A 17,518-nucleotide genomic window follows, 5' to 3' on the forward strand; every position below is an offset into this window, starting at 1 on the left:
GGACGGCTCAAGGGGCGAGCTGACAGGGCCGTCGCCCAGAGCATTGTAGCCTGGAAGGGTGCAGCTGCAGTTTGTCAGTCAGCGTTTCCTGTCTCCTCAGTGCAGCCAGAGTGAAGTGAGTAGTTTGACCACTGGGGGCACTGATGAGTCGATGGAGAGCAAATTGCAGCTACTGCCGGGAATCACTATACTTGCTCCTCCATTGCTCCTACTGGCCTTGCAGGGCTGATTCCGTAAAGACACTGGGTGTGCATCTGCATAAAACTCCACGTACAAGAGGACACTCTATGCAGCCGTCACCCAGATGATGGAGGAAGGAGTCAGGATTGCAGGACCTCTGAGGAGCTGTTCATATGGCAAGAGGGTAAAAGCCGGAAACATAATAAATGCATTGAAGAAGCCGGAAAGCCATAGTAAATGTATTAGAAAAGCAGGAAATCCATAGTAAATGTTTTAGAAAAGCCGGAAATCATAGTAAATATATTAGAAAAGCCGGAAATCAAATTAAATGTATTAGAGAAGCCGGAAATCATAGTAAATGTATTAGAAACACCGGAAATGATATTACATGTATTGAAAAAGCCGGAAATCATAGCACTTGTATTAAAAAAATAAAAAAAATTTGCATGTGCGAAAAGCCTCGGCTAATAGGATAGCATGATACACATTTTTGGTGAAAAGTTTGCACAAGTGTAAACTTTTCGACAAACTGCAGCTTTTTACAGCTAATTGGATATGGCCCTTAATATGAATTCCAGATTTTTTCAATACACTTTACATGATTTCCGGCTTTTTCAATGCATTTAATAAGATTTCCGGCTTTTTCAATTAATTTACTATGGTTTCCGGCTTTTTCAATTAATTTACTATGGTTTCCGGCTTTTTCAATGCATTTAATAAGATTTCCGGCTTTTTCAATTAATTACTATGGTTTCCGGCTTTTTCAATGCATTTAATAAGATTTACGGCCTTTTCAATTAATTTACTATGGTTTCCGACTTTTTCAATTCATTTACTATGGTTTCCGGCTTTTTCAATGCATTTAATAAGATTTCCGGCTTTTTCAATACACTTTTCATGGTTTCCGGCATTTTCAATGCATTTACTATGTTTCCGGCTTTTACCCACATCCGTTCATATGCCGCCTCAGAGCAGCTCACAGCAGCAGCTGTCGGAGAGCACAGGCATACTACAGCCAGGCGGGTGAGAATATTAGAGGATGATGGCAGTCAGGAGGATCACATTCAGGGAAGGATGGGTCAGTCCAACCGTGGTGCCTTGTTAAAGTTTTGCAATGCACTAAATATTACAGCAGGTGCAGAGCACTGCTGTCAGAGTGATACTCAAAGGCAGCAGTGAGCTGCAATCCAGCAACTGAAGGATGAAATAGGTGTGTCTTCTTATAAAAATGTTTATTATGTTTATTTGTCATGATAATAAAATGTCTTAACACATTATATTCATTTAATTATTTTACACACTTTTAGAAATGTTATTGGGACACTTCTATGGCTATGATTGTGCTAACTGGGGGTGGCATGGTGTGACTAGTGGACAGGGAGATCTTGATGTGGCTACAGGTGGGTTATGTGGCTGTAGAGGTCATTATGAGATGTGGCTGGGGAGGACGTGATGTGGTTGCAGGTGGGTGATGTGGCTGGGGAGGACATGTGCCAGGATGTACTAAATGGAAAATGCGGTAAACCCCCCTTTTCGGGGTTTTACCGCATTTTCCGTATGTACCATCACCTGGCCGCCGGCTCTCCGATGCGGACGGTAACGCCAGCTTTTGCTGGCGTTACCCTATAGAAGCCTATGGGCTTCTACCACATCGTGTTGGTATGAGATCCGATCGGATTCCTCCCAGCATGCTTCACAGCCACCGCATCAGTCTGCGCATGCACAAATGGACTCCCAGGTCATAACCCCGGAAGTCCAAGGCAAAAAGCGGCTCGCAAAGGAAAGCTCTTATCGGAAGAGCTGTTCTTTGAGGTACTGATCGCATATGTTAGCACATATGTGATCAGTAGGGATGCGGTGACTGGCGGTAAGTAGCGCCACTGTTAGTACATCTCGGTCATGATGTGGCTGCAGGTGGGTGATGTGGCTGCAGGGGGCATTATGAGTTGTAGCTGGGGAGGACATGATGTGGCTGCAGGTGGGTGTTGTGGCTGGGGAGGAAATGATGTGGCTGCAGGTAGCTGATGTGGCTGCAGGGGGCATTATGAGTTGTAGCTGGGGAGGACATGATGTGGCTGCAGGTGGGTGTTGTGGCTGGGGAGGAAATGTTGTGGCTGTAGGTAGCTGATGTGGCTGCAGGGGGGCATTATGAGATGTGGCTGGGGAGGACATGCTGTGGCTGCAAGTGGGTGATGTGGCTGGGGAGGAAATTATGTGGCTGCAGGAGGGTGATGTGGCTGGGGAGGACATGATGTGGCTGCAGGGGGCATTATGAGTTGTACCCGGGAAGTTCATGATGTGGCTGCAGGTGGGTGATGTGGCTAGGGAGGACATGATGTGGCTGCAGGTAGCTAATGTGGCTGCAGGGGGCATTATGAGTTGTAGCTGGGGAGGACATGATGTGGCTGCAGGTGGGTGTTGTGGCTGGGGAGGAAATGATGTGGCTGCAGGTAGCTGATGTGGCTGCAGGGGGCATTATGAGTTGTAGCTGGGGAGGACATGATGTGGCTGCAGGTGGGTGTTGTGGCTGGGGAGGAAATGTTGTGGCTGCAGGTAGCTGATGTGGCTGCAGGGAGGCATTATGAGATGTGGCTGGGGAGGACATGATGTGGCTGCAGGTGGGTGATGTGGCTGGGGAGGACATGATTTGGCTGCAGGTAGCTGATGTGGCTGGGGAGACATGATGTGGTTGATGGTGGGTGATTGGGCTGCAGGGGGCACAATGAGATGTGGCTGGGGAGGACATGATGTGGCTGCAGGTGGGTGATGTGGATGGAGAGGACATGATGTGGCTGGGGAAGACATAATGTGGGGGTGAAGCATAATCTCTTTATTGTTTGGTGTTACAATTATGGTCTCTGTATTTGTCACAAGGATGCTCTTTGTATTGTGTGGCATTTCTGCTCTCAGTACTTTGTGACGTGCTATCCATAGATGTTGTAAGTTGATTATAGCTGTGGTATATTTTTAATATATTATATATTAGCTATATATTAGCATGTCACTTTAGACAAACCACACCCAAACAGTTTTTTTCAAGATGCATATTTCTGTTGCTGGCGCATTAACAGAATAGCTTGGACCTCTTTCTTTTGTTTGCCCCCCAAGCAAATTGCCAGCCCTACCACACCCCCTTTCAATGGAGGCAAGCCAGTCCAGAGACAAGACCTGCAGTGTGTGATGAGCCATGTGCTTCAAAAAATCAAGGAAGACTAGAAGAGTGAAGACAAAAGAAGATATTATTATAAGGTAAGAAAAAAACAGAGGGAGAGTGGGGGCAGTGATGAAGAGGAGCATACTAATTCACTAGCATAATATTTAGCCCTTTTTTTGGCCACAGTTATGAGGAGGAAAATATAAGGGGCATAGACAGTTATGAAGAGGTTATTAATATAAGGGACACAGCTACAGTATGAGTAGGGATTGGAATCAATTGGTGAAACATCAGAACCATTGATGATTTGATTCTGATGGGGAGGATGGGGCGCCAAAAGAAATTTTCGCCCTGGACTCCACTTGGTCTAGAACCGGCCCTACGTGCAGCCGCACACTGCATGTAGTTTCCTCCCGGCCATGCTGCTAAGCTACCGATTGGTGAATTAGAGAGGTGGGCTGCAGATTTTATGGGGGTAGTTTACTACAGAACTTTATTTATCACTTGTTTGTATTTGCCCCCCCCCGCCTGACAGTTGCCAGCCAGTCCCTGTCTGTAGTCGATGATTGTGCACAAAAATGTGATTTTTAACTTTACAAATGTTGAAGTTCACGATGCATCACAGATCAAACTCAGAATACAAAATACAGTGATTTTTTAAATTATTTTTACTGGAGGACTCAGATGGGAGTGAACCCCTATTTTCTATTATTCCTGGGTCCATTGATACCACAAATCTGTTTGGTAATCAAGTGTACAATGGCGGTGTTCCTTTCAAAAATATTAAAGCCACTCATAACAAGAAAGTTTACTAAAAATTAGGGGTGAGCGGGTTCGGATTTCTGAAATCCGAACCCCCCCGAGCCCCCCCGATCCGAGTCCGATCCGAATCAGGCTCAACTTTTCCCGCCTGACTCGGATCTGAAATCGAGGCAAAACGTCATCATCCCGCCTTCCGAGTCTCGCGGGTTTTGGATCCTATATAAGGTACCCGCGTCGGCGCCATTTTCTCACTCGGCTGTGGACAGTGAAGAGGGAGGGTGGGAGTTAGGGCTGTGTAGTGTAGTGTAGTGTAGTGCTGCTGTTGTCCACTACTTCAAAGTCCTTAGGGGCTGGCTGTGTTGTGCTGTGCTGCTGTTGTTAATAGGGGCTGTGTCCACTACTTCAAAGTCCATAGGGGCTGGCTGGACTGTGTTGTGCAGTCAGTTCTCCATAGGGGCTGTGTCCACTCCAAAGTCCTGTGCAGTGTCCCAGTCCTAAAGGGGTGCTGTAGTGTTGTCCAGGGGGTGCTCTGTCCATCAGGGGTGCTCCCCCCAAGTGCTAAAAAAATAATATATTTTCTGTGTTTGTGAATTGTGTGCGCAGTAGCCGCACGTGCATCAACAAAGTAGTGCCAAGCGTGCGCCTGTGTCATAAGTAAAGGGCCGGCTGGCTTGACCGATAAGGGTGCTGTAACCCCCGAAAGTACACTCCAGTCCAAACCAAAAAAAAAATTATTTTCTGTGTTTGTGAATTGTGTGCGCAGTAGCCGCACGTGCATCAACAAAGTAGTGCCAAGCGTGCGCCTGTGTCATAAGTAAAGGGCCGGCTGGCTTGACCGTTAAGGGTGCTGTAACCCCCGAAAGTACACTCCAGTCCAAACCAAAAAAAAAATTATTTTCTGTGTTTGTGAATTGTGTGCGCAGTAGCCGCACGTGCATCAACAAAGTAGTGCCAAGCGTGCGCCTGTGTCATAAGTAAAGGGCCGGCTGGCTTGACCGTTAAGGGTGCTGTAACCCCCGAAAGTACACTCCAGTCCAAACCAAAAAAAAAATTATTTTCTGTGTTTGTGAATTGTGTGCGCAGTAGCCGCACGTGCATCAACAAAGTAGTGCCAAGCGTGCGCCTGTGTCATAAGTAAAGGGCCGGCTGGCTTGACCGTTAAGGGTGCTGTAACCCCCGAAAGTACACTCCAGTCCAAACCAAAAAAAAAATTATTTTCTGTGTTTGTGAATTGTGTGCGCAGTAGCCGCACGTGCATCAACAAAGTAGTGCCAAGCGTGCGCCTGTGTCATAAGTAAAGGGCCGGCTGGCTTGACCGTTAAAGGGTGCTGTAACCCCCGAAAGTACAGTCCAGTCCAAATCAAAAAAAAAATTATTTTCTGTGTTTGTGAATTGTGTGCGCAGTAGCCGCACGTGCATCAACAAAGTAGTGCCAAGCGTGCGCCTGTGTCATAAGTAAAGGGCCGGCTGGCTTGACCGTTAAAGGGTGCTGTAACCCCCAAAGTACACTCCAGTCCAAACCAAAAAAAAAATTATTTTCTGTGTTTGTGAATTGTGTGCGCAGTAGCCGCACGTGCATCAACAAAGTAGTGCCAAGCGTGCGCCTGTGTCATAAGTAAAGGGCCGGCTGGCTAGACCGTTAAAGGGTGCTGTAACCCCCGAAAGTACACTCCAGTCCAAACCAAAAAAAAAATAATTTTCTGTGCTTGTGAATTGTGTGCGCAGTAGCCGCACGTGCATCAACAAAGTAGTGCCAAGCGTGCGCCTGTGTCATAAGTAAAGGGCCGGCTGGCTTGACCGTTAAAGGGTGCTGTAACCCCCAAAGTACACTCCTGTCCAAACCAAAAAAAAAATTATTTTCTGTGTTTGTGAATTGTGTGCGCAGTAGCCGCACGTGCATCAACAAAGTAGTGCCAAGTGTGCGCCTGTGTCATAAGTAAAGGGCCGGCTGGCTTGACCGTTAAAGGGTGCTGTAACCCCCGAAAGTACAGTCCAGTCCAAATCAAAAAAAAAATTATTTTCTGTGTTTGTGAATTGTGTGCGCAGTAGCCGCACGTGCATCAACAAAGTAGTGCCAAGCGTGCGCCTGTGTCATAAGTAAAGGGCCGGCTGGCTAGACCGTTAAAGGGTGCTGTAACCCCCGAAAGTACACTCCAGTCCAAACCAAAAAAAAAAATATTTTCTGTGTTTGTGAATTGTGTGCGCCGTAGCCGCACGTGCATCAACAAAGTAGTGCCAAGCGTGCGCCTGTGTCATAAGTAAAGGGCCGGCTGGCTTGACCGTTAAAGGGTTCTGTAACCCCCAAAGTACACTCCAAACCAAAAAAATATATATTTTCTGTGTTTGTGACTTGTGTGCACTGTGGCTGCACGTGCATCAACAAAGGAGCAGCGCCAAGCGTGCGCCTGTGTCCCATAAGTAAAGAGCCGGCTGGCTCATTTCTTAAAGGGTGGTGTAACCCACAAAGTGCACTACTCTCCAGCAAAAATAAAAAAATATTTTCTGTGTTTGTGTGCGCTTTAGCCGCACGTATATATATCAATATAACATAAATGGAGGACCAAACTTTCTCCGATAAAAATAAAATAGGGAAAGATCAAGAACCACTTCCTCCTAGTGCTGTTGCTGCTGCTGGGAGTTGTTCATCATCCCAGAGAGGAAGTAGGAACATCACTACTTTTACTAAACAATTGACCCTCCAACAGTCCCTAGCGATGAGGATGAAGTACGACAGCAGTCATCCTGAAGCAAAACGTATAACTGAGGCCTTGACTGCTATGTTGGTGTTAGACGTGCGTCCGGTATCCGACATTAGTGCAGTGGGATTTAGACAATTGATGGAGGTAGTGTGTCCTCGGTTCCAAATCCCGTCTAGATTCCACCTGCATCCTCAAAGCAGCAGCGACAAGCGTGCGTCTGTCTGTTAAAGGGTGGTGACACCCTCAAAGTGTGCTACACAAACAATAAAAATATTCTTCTTCTTTTTTCTGTCTATGTGAATTGTGTGGGCTGTAGCCGCACCTGCATCCTTAAAGCAGCAGCGACAAGCGTGCGTCTGTCTGTTAAAGGGTGGTGACACCCTCAAAGTGTTCTACACAAACAATTAAAATATTGTTCTTTTTTTTTCGGTCTTTGTGAAATGTGTGGGCTGTAGCCGCACCTGCATCCTTAAAGCAGCAGCGACAAGCGTGCGTCTGTCTGTTAAAGGGTGGTGTAACTCTCAAAGTGCTCCAAAAAATAAAAAACTATTTTTTTAATGTGTTTGTGACTTGTGTGCGATGTAGCTGCACTTGCATCCTCAAAGCAGCAGCGACAAGCGTGCGTCTGTCTGTTAAATGGTGGTGACACCCTCAAAGTGTGCTACACAAACAATAAAAATATTCATCTTCTTTTTTCTGTCTATGTGAATTGTGTGGGCTGTAGCCGCACCTGCATCCTTAAAGCAGCAGTGACAAGCGTGCGTCTGTCTGTTAAAGGGTGGTGACACCCTCAAAGTGTGCTACACAAACAATAAAAATATTCTTCTTCTTTTTTCTGTCTATGTGAATTGTGTGGGCTGTAGCCGCACCTGCATCCTTAAAGCAGCAGCGACAAGCGTGCGTCTGTCTGTTAAAGGGTGGTGACACCTCAAAGTGTTCTACACAAACAATTAAAATATTGTTCTTTTTTTTCGGTCTTTGTGAAATGTGTTGGCTGTAGCCGCACCTGCATCCTTAAAGCAGCAGCAACAAGCGTGCGTCTGTCTGTTAAAGGGTGGTGTAACTCTCAAAGTGCTCCAAAAAATAAAAAACTATTTTTTTAATGTGTTTGTGACTTGTGTGCGATGTAGCCGCACTTGCATCCTCAAAGCAGCAGCGACAAGCGTGCGTCTGTCTGTTAAAGGGTGGTGACACCCTCAAAGTGTGCTACACAAACAATAAAAATATTCTTCTTTTTTCTGTCTTTGTGAATTGTGTGGGCTGTAGCCGCACCTGCATGCTTAAAGCAGCAGCGACAAGCGTGCGTCTGTCTGTTAAAGGGTGGTGACACCCTCAAAGTGTGCTACACAAACAATTAAAATATTGTTCTTTTTTTTTCGGTCTTTGTGAAATGTGTGGGCTGTAGCCGCACTTGCATCCTCAAAGCAGCAGCGACAAGCGTGCGTCTGTCTGTTAAAGGGTGGTGTAACCCTCAAAGTGTGCTCCACAAACAATAAAAATATTCTTTTTTTTTTTCTGTCTTTGTGAATTGTGTGGGCTGTAGCCGCACTTGAATCCTCAAAGCAGCAGCGACAAGCGTGTGCGTCTGTCTGTTAAAGGATTACATCGGTGACAGCATCCAAGTAGGCATGTCAGACAGTCCGTACCTGTACTGGCAGGAAAAAGAAGCAATTTGGAGGTCCCTGTACAAACTGGCTCTATTTTACCTGAGTTGCCCCCCCTCCAGTGTGTACTCCGAAAGAGTGTTTAGTGCAGCCGGGAACCTTGTCAGCGAAAGGTGTAGGAGGTTGCTTCCACAAAATGTGGAGAAGATGATGTTCATAAAATGAATTATCAACTCTTCCAGGGAGACCAGCCTCCAGAACGTACAGAGGGACCTGTGGTTCCAGCAGGGACGAATTAATACTCTGTGAGGATGAGGATGTACACACTGAAGAGGGTGAGGAATCGGTGGATGAGGAGGATGAGGATGACATCTTGCCTCCGTAGAGCCAGTTTGTGCAGGGACAGATAAATTGCCAGCTTGTTTTGTGGGGGCCCAAACGAACCAATCATTTCAGCCACAGTTGTGTGGCAGACCCTGGCGCTGAAATGATTGGTTTGTTAAAGTGTGCATGTCCTGTTTATACAACATAAGGGTGGGTGGGAGGGCCCAAGGACAATTCCATCTTGCACCTCTTTTTTTTCTTTGCATTATGTACAGTTTGGGGCCTAGTTTTTCAATGCCATCCTGTCTGCCACTGCAGTGTCACGCCTAGATGGGTCACGTGTTTGTGCCGCCCACTCGTGTCGCTTAGCATAGTCATCCAGCTACCTCGGTGCAACCTTTTGGACATAAAAACACTATTGTGAGGTGTGAGGTATTCAGAATAGACTGGAAATGAGTGGAAATTAAGGTTATTGAGGTTAATAATAGCATAGGAGCAGAAAAACCTACAAATTCTGTGATTTTAGCTGTTTTTATGCTTTTTTTCAAAAAAATACAGATCCAAAACACAAAACCCAGAACCCAAAACACGGAAGGGTGGTTTTGGCAAAACCAATCCAGATCCAAAACACGAAGAAAGATCCAGATCCAAAACCAAAACACAAAACACGAAAAGTGGCCGGTGCACACCCCTACTAAAAATGCATCAAACCAATGAAGAAGAATAGGGCACATAATTGTGTAATCAAATCCAAAATCCTAAATATCTTAACCCAAATGTTGGCAAATATTGCACAACTTGCAAGTGCTGTACATGAAACAAATTTAACCTTATCATCTCACTTTGCCAAAAGTTCAGTTCCAGAATTGTTGTCTGTTTCTATAAAAAAAAATATGTGGAAGATCTTGTCTACACCTCATTTGCCTCCTCGTTTACTGTATTGTAGTAAAGTAGTTTGAGTTTCAAAGTTTGTAAAAGTTCTGATTAGTCATAACTTTGTAGACGTACATGGAAATGTAATCAACTGCAAATTTAAATAAAAATTTTAGTTAAGGAAACGTAAGTCGTCCAACATGGGCACACAGTATCAAAATTCAAAAAAGTTTGGTTAAAAAAAATATATAATCTGTTTTTAGACCCTCAATGAAAAAGTTGTTTTGCAGCATAACTTTTGTAGCATTATTTCTAAAAAAAATACTACAGCTTGAGTCTCCCATATCCAAATATTCCGAAATACAGATTTTTTTTTTAGCATGACTGAGATAGTGAAACCTTTCAATATTGACAAACTTTTTTAAGGCACAAAAGTATTAAAAATATTGTATAAAATTACCTTTAGGCTGTGTGTATAAGGTTTAAATGAAACATAAGTGAATTTCATGTATCTGCACAAATTTTGTTTGAGCCACAAAATTATTGACAATATTGTATAAAGTTACCTGCAGGCTGGGTGTATATAAAACATAAATGCATTCTGTGTTTAGATTTGGTTATTTCATTATGGTAAGCAAATATTCCAAAATACGGAATATTCCGATATCCAAAATACCCCTGGTCCCAAGCATTTTGGATATGGGAGACTCAACCTGTAACTACATACTATTACATTTATGTTTTACATTGGAGTGGCTCAAGAACCTTCAATGATCACAATGTGATTACAATACACATATTTTATTGCTTTTACAAAAACATTTTCAAAACATAAGAACTAGGAATTATAAAAAATACATTTAATATTATATGGTAACAGTCTTTTATAAACAATTTGTTAGCTCTCAAGTATATTTATTATCATTATTTCAAACAAAATAATTTATCTTCTGCAAGTGATCTTGCTAATCTAAAATGGGAACATCATATAAAAATTATTATACTGTTAGTTCCATATACATTTCTATATTTTTTTTTTTTAAAGAAAAACATTGCACTTAAATACTTACATGTGAAGAAATGTCTAATTATATTATCTCAGACAAGACTTCCCAATGCTGTCCCCTGTTCTACCTCTCTTGCTGGCATTATTTCAGGATCTTAAGGTAGGTTTGGGTCAGTATCAACATTCATATTTAAAATTACACATAAGTTATAGAGCATGCAGCACGCCACAAAAAGTGTGCAAACTTTAAGGGACGAATATTGTGAAGCTCCTTTGGACTGATCCAAACGCCTGAATCTGCTTTTTAAAATTCATCTTGAGGCATTGTAATATGCAATTTAATGTATGTCTTCTCTGGTCGTGTTTGTGGTTTTGACAAAGGTGTGATGAGCCATATCCTGAATCATCTGTTCATGAATAAAACAAATATCATCATGAAACTATAATATATATATATACATACATATATATGGGATGTAGTCATGATGTCAGTGGTCGAAATGCCGACTGCCAGAATCCCGAAAGCACGGCATGGGACTAAAGATAGGCATCTAAATACCGACGTCTATCATTAGCCCCACAAGGAAATCCCTACGCCCGGCATACCGAACGTAGGTTAGCCAGGTGCCGCGACGTTAGCCCAGGGGGGAAGGTTAGGTTTAGGCACCCCCAGGGGGACTTAGGGTTAGGCATCCCCCCGGGTTAGGTTTAGGCTAGGGGAAGGGGAGGTTAGGGTTAGGCACCACCGGGGGCAGGTTAGGGTTAGGCACCCCCCCAGGAGGGTTAGGTTTAGAGTGCGGGGAGGGGGGAGTTAGGGTTAGGCACCACGGGAGGACTTAGGGTTAGGCACCACCCCCCGAGTCTTGGGGTTAGGCACCCCCAAGGGAGGGATAGAGTTAATGGGGGAGAGGGGAGGGATAAATATACTTACCAGTTGGCGTCGGGATTATGATGTGTCGGGCTTCCATGGTCGGGATTTGAACTGATGGCTTTTAAGGCATCGGTATTTCATACCCAATGTTTTATTTTTTTGCAGTTCATGTTTATTAAAATAAAAATAAATTTTTGTTTGCTGGTTAGCCAGAGAAAACTTGCCATGAGATGTCATTTGACCATTTGCTTTATTTTCCCTTGAAGGTCATATTAGTATCAAAATCTAGTAATAGCCCCAAATGCATCTTTGTTTTAACTCCTTACTATCACAACATAGTATTTTTGGCCTCATACAATTATCTCCAGTCAGAGGTCCTTTTCCTCTTAATGTAGTGACAGAATAAGAACTCCCATGATCCTGTATTCCACAAGCTGGATATACGAAGCACAGGCTATGTATTTAGCTAAATGCCTGTTCCAGCTCTATTCCTCAAAGCACAATATCTGACAGAAAAATAGATCCACACACCGCTCTGGCATTCTCTAATTAAGTTGCTATGTGAAATCAGGTTGACTAATCAATATTCTGCTGAACTGCGCCTCCATTCTGAAAGATCTTCATCTTCAGCAGAAGACCGTGCAAAGTGTCAGCTCATATATTTCTCCTCTGAGATTGATGAGGGCCACTGGCTGTATCTTGGAGGGGGTCCAAACAAAGTCACCTTCATTTTCTGTCTTCATGTCTCCCAAATGTAAGACATTTCATCTGAAAAACCTATACTTCTTAAAAATAGTCCCTTAAAAAATAAGGAAGATATAAGTGTCTTACTGACATAGCAACTGAGGAGAGTATGTCTATGGTGTATATAGGCACATTTTAATCAAAGTGATGGATGCCATTGAATGGTTCTTGTGTGATGATTGTGGAAAAAATTACACAGGAGAACTATAGGCCTGATTCAGACCGGGACGCAAAGATGCGAACGCACCCTATGGGCGATTGTCACCTGTCTGCACAGGCGTATATGGCAATATGCGCATGCGCGAGCCACTCATTGCGATCGGGAATCGTGTGCTCATAGTACACAGACTGGACGCTACTTTGAGTGACAGATAGTGCCGTTTGTGGGTGGTGTCAGGGGAAGGTCTATGTAAACGGGGGTGTGGTTGTGTGAATGCAGGTGTGCCTGTGTGTTCTAAGGGCGTTTCATGGGCGTGCATAATTAGCATGGCAGCGTCATTGTACACGTCACCTGGTTGTATTTCAGCCTGCAGTGATCGCAGTGCTTGCGGTGGGGTAGGGTCTATCTCAATGGCTACGAGCAGCTCCGATGGCTCTCGATGTTACTGATTAATCATACACTTCCTGTAGATGATGTGTGCTAAAAAAGAAAAGTGGGCGTCTTTAGACCGGCGTGCGTTCGGTCTGCCATCGCTCTCTAAGACATAGAGGGTGTCCTTAAGCCTTGCTGTGCAATCGCGGAATTTGCATACCCTGCCCCTGATGGCTGCGAAAGTGTGCTGCTTTGCGTCCGGGTCTGAATTGCCCCCTATGTGTAACCACTAGGGGCTCAACAAAAAAGGGGTTCAGGTCAAACAAAAAACCATGTACATCAAACTAAGATTTTTTTTGTTTGATTTTTTTATCTACAGATCTGCCCAGCTATTTTGTTGCTCATGGCATGGCGTGAGTCGCGCCATGGACTTGTGGCGTGGCATGCAGGCCTCTGAGTCGCGCCATGGACTTGTGGCATACCGTGGTATTCTTCAACGAAGGATATGCTACGGCGTGTAATACAGTGCTTAACTGCTGGGTGGCGAGTGCTCCACTGTTGTAATTTGTACTGAATGCTTTGTACTGAATGCCATACTGTTAAACTTACAGTAAATTGGATGGATATCACATTCACAGCATTTGCATGTTCGCACAACCAATACTGTATTTTTAATGTCACATAATGTACATACAGTACAGTATTGTATCGTACAGTAAGATCTTATAACAGGATGCAAATCACTGCACATACAGTATTGTACATACGGTATGGTGCAGTAACTGAACAGTAGAGAAGTTGCCCGAGTTGTTGTCATGGTATAACCGATACTGTAGATTAATGAGATGCACGCACAGCTTTCACTGAGATGGGATGAATTACAGTATGACAATTTTTTTTTATTTTTAAAACAGCAAGCGGGAGGAGTGCACAAGGATGAGGTCACTCTGTGTGGTTCACTGTAGCTGTCGCGTGGGCTAGTGGTTAGGTGATCACTTTGGTAGAATTATGGTCCCGGGTTCGATCCCTGGAAAGGAATATACCTACCGTATATATATTTTTTTTTATTGTCACTGTCTGCTCTGGACACTAGTTTAGTAGTGTTGTACTGTAATACTGTAGTGTTGTTGTTTAAAAGGCTGCTTAAAAGTAAGACATTACAAACTGATTGTGTGTTTAAATTAGGGGTGTGCACCGGCCACTTTTCGTGTTTTGTGTTTTGGTTTTGGATCTGGATCTTTCTTCGTGTTTTGGATCTGGATTGGTTTTGCCAAAACCACCCTTCCGTGTTTTGGGTTCTGGGTTTTGTGTTTTGGATCTGTATTTTTTTTAAAAAAAGCATAAAAACAGCTTAAATAACAGAATTTGTGTGTTTTTCTGCTCCTATGCAATTAACCTCAATAACCTTAATTTCCACTCACTTCCAGTCTATTCTGAACACCTCACACCTCACAATATTGTTTTTATGGCCAAAAGATTGCACCGAGGTAGCTGGATGACTATGCTATGCGACACGAGTGGGCGGCACAAACACGTGGCCCATCTAGGAGTGACACTGCAGTGGCAGACAGGATGGCAGTTTGAAAAACTAGGCCCCAAACAGTACATACTGCAAAGAAAAAAAAGAGGTGCAAGATGGAATTGTCCTTGGGCCCTCCCACCCACCCTTATGTTGTATAAATAGGACATGCACACTTTAACAAACCAATCATTTCAGCGCCAGGGTCTGCCCCATGACTGTGGCTAAAATGATTGGTTCGTTTGGGCCCCCACAAAACAAGCTGGCAATTAATGTGTCCCTGCACAAACTGGCTCTACGGAGGCAAGATGTCGTCCTCATCCTCCTCATCCACCGATTCCTTGGATAAAACAGGAAAAAGGGATTTAGGTGTCCCTGGACTGCTTACGGTCTTAGCCAAAGTTTCTGAACTTGACAGTAACTTTTTATGAACGCGCTGCAGGTGCCATATAAGGGAGGATGTTCCTAGGGGGTTAACGTCCCTACCCCTACTTATTTCACCTTTACATACGGTACATATGGCAAGGCAGTTGTTGTCTGGATTTGGATAGAAATATTGCCAGACCAAAGAGATGGAATGTTTGGTCTTCTGCCCAGGTATGACCTGATTTAAACAAACCACATCACCATCAGAATCCTCCTCGCCAACTTCCTCCTCAGCGCCAGCTACACCAGTATCCTCATCCTGTTGTACTTCAACAGTGACATCTTCAATTTGCATATCAGCAAGTGGACTGTGGGTGCTCCTTTCAGCACTTGCAGGGGGCGTGCAAATGGTGGAAAGAGCCACCTCTTCCCGTCCAGTGCTGGGAAGGTCAGGCATCGCAACCGCCACCACACTTGGACTCTCCTTGGGGATTTGTGATATCTTCTTAGAACGCACAGTTCTTCGCTGTGCTTTTGCCAGCTTAACTCGTTTGATTTTTTTAGTGGGAGGAGGGCTTCCATCGTCATGTGAAGCTGAACCACTAGTCATGAACATAGGGAAAGACCTTAGCCATTTCTTGCCACTCCGTGTCTTAAATGGCATATTGGCAAGTTCACGTTTCTCTTCAGATGATTTAAATGTTTTTTTCAAGGTCATTTTCCTGAACTTTGTCATTTGGGATTGTATGTGCCCTTTACTATGACATTGGGCATCGGCCTTGGCAGACGACGTTGATGGCATGTTATCGTCTATGTCATGACTAGTGGCAGCAGCTTCAGCACTAGGAGGAAGTGGTTCTTGATCTTTCCCTATTTTATTTTTATCGGAGAAAGTTTGGTCCTCCATTTATGTTATATTGATATATACGTGCGGCTAAGGAGCACACAAACACAGAAAATAATTTATTTTTGTTGGAGACTAGTGCACTTTGTGGGTTACACCACCCTTTAAGAAATGAGCCAGCCAGCCCTTTACTTATGGGACACAGGCGCACGCTTGACGCTGCTCCTTTGTTGATGCACGTGCAGCCACAGTGCACACAATTCACAAACACAGAAATTTTTTTTTAATTTTGTTTGGACTGCCCTTTGGTGGTTACAGCACCCTTTAGCGGTCAATCCAGCCGGCCTTTTACTTATGAGACACAGGCGCACGCTTGGCACTACTTTGTTGATGCACGTGCGGCTACTGTGCACACAATTCACAAACACAAAAAAATATATATTTTTAATTTGTTTGGAGTGCCCTTTGGGGGTTACAGCACCCTTTAGCGGTCAATCCAGCCGGCCCTTTATTTATGGGACACAGGCGCACGCTTGGCACTACTTTGTTGATGCACGTGCGGCTACTGCGCACACAATTCACAAACACAGAAAATATTTTTTTATTTTGTTTGGAGTGTACTTTGGGGGTTACAGCACCCTTTAATGGACAAGCCAGCCGGCCCTTTACTTATGACACAGGCGCACGTTTGGCACTACTTTGTTGATGCACGTGCGGCTACTGCGCACACAATTCACAAACACAAAAAATATTTTTTTATTTTGTTTGGAGTGTACTTTGGGGGTTACAGCACCCTTTAGCGGTCAATCCAGCCGGCCCTTTATTTATGGGACTCAGGCGCACGCTTGGCACTACTTTGTTGATGCACGTGCGGCTACTGCGCACACAATTCACAAACACAAAAAAATATATTTTTTTATTTTGTTTGGAGTGCCCTTTGGGGGTTACAGCACCCTTTAACGGACAAGCCAGCCGGCCTTTTACTTATGGGACACAGGCACATGCTTGGCGCTGCTCCTTTGTTGATGCACGTGCAGCCACAGTGCACACAATTCACAAACACAGAAAAAATATTTTTTATTTTTAGCACTTGGGGGGAGCACCCCTGATGGACAGAGCACCCCCTGGACAACACTACAGCACCCCTTTAGGACTGGGACACTGCACAGGACTTTGGAGTGGACACAGCCCCTATGGACAACTGACTGCACAACACAGTCCAGCCAGCCCCTATGGACTTTGAAGTAGTGGACACAGCCCCTATGGACAACAGCAGCACAGCGCAGCACAGCACAACACTACACTGCACTACACTACACTACACTACAACACTACACTACACTACACAGCCCAGCCAGCCCTAACTCCCACCCTCCCTCTTCACTGTCCACAGCCGAGTGAGAAAATGGTGCCGACGCGGGTACCTTATATAGGATCCATAACCCGCGAGACCCGGAAGGCGGGATGATGACGTTTTGCCTCGATTTCAGATCCGAGTCAGGCGGGAAAAGTCGAGCCTGACTCGGATCGGCCTCGGATCAGGGTGTCTCGGGGGGGTTCGGATTTCAGAAATCCGAACCCGCTCACCCCTAGTTTAAATAGTGCAAAACTTTTGTCAATGTCTGCGTTGTGGTGGCTGTCTGCTTCGAGGGGTTACAATGGGATTTCATGCGCATTCCCAATGGAGGGGTTACAATGAGATCTGTAGCGCCAAGAGAGGGCTCTGTATCACAAAATTGTGATTTCATAACTGCAGAAACTGGTAGTGAATGGACTGTATAGAATGAGAGACAGGGCTCTGTATCACAAACTGTGCGCCCAAAACGCAAAACGCAAACATGCGACAACGTAGAAACGGTCTCAGCCGTACATACTATAGCAACGTCTCTTGGACTGTGTCTGAGAGTGGTTACTGACTGTGAGAGAGCACTCTGTGTTCAAAGCTGTCTGTGCATTTGAAGCGCATAATAGCGTTGCATCGCCAACTTATGACAATGGTGATGCTGTTCCAAACTTGCACACTAAGTATGGCAGTAGTGG

Source organism: Taudactylus pleione, unplaced genomic scaffold, assembly GCF_031769625.1.
Source record: "Taudactylus pleione unplaced genomic scaffold, aTauple2 ptg000256l, whole genome shotgun sequence".
Taxonomy (NCBI): domain Eukaryota; kingdom Metazoa; phylum Chordata; class Amphibia; order Anura; family Myobatrachidae; genus Taudactylus; species Taudactylus pleione.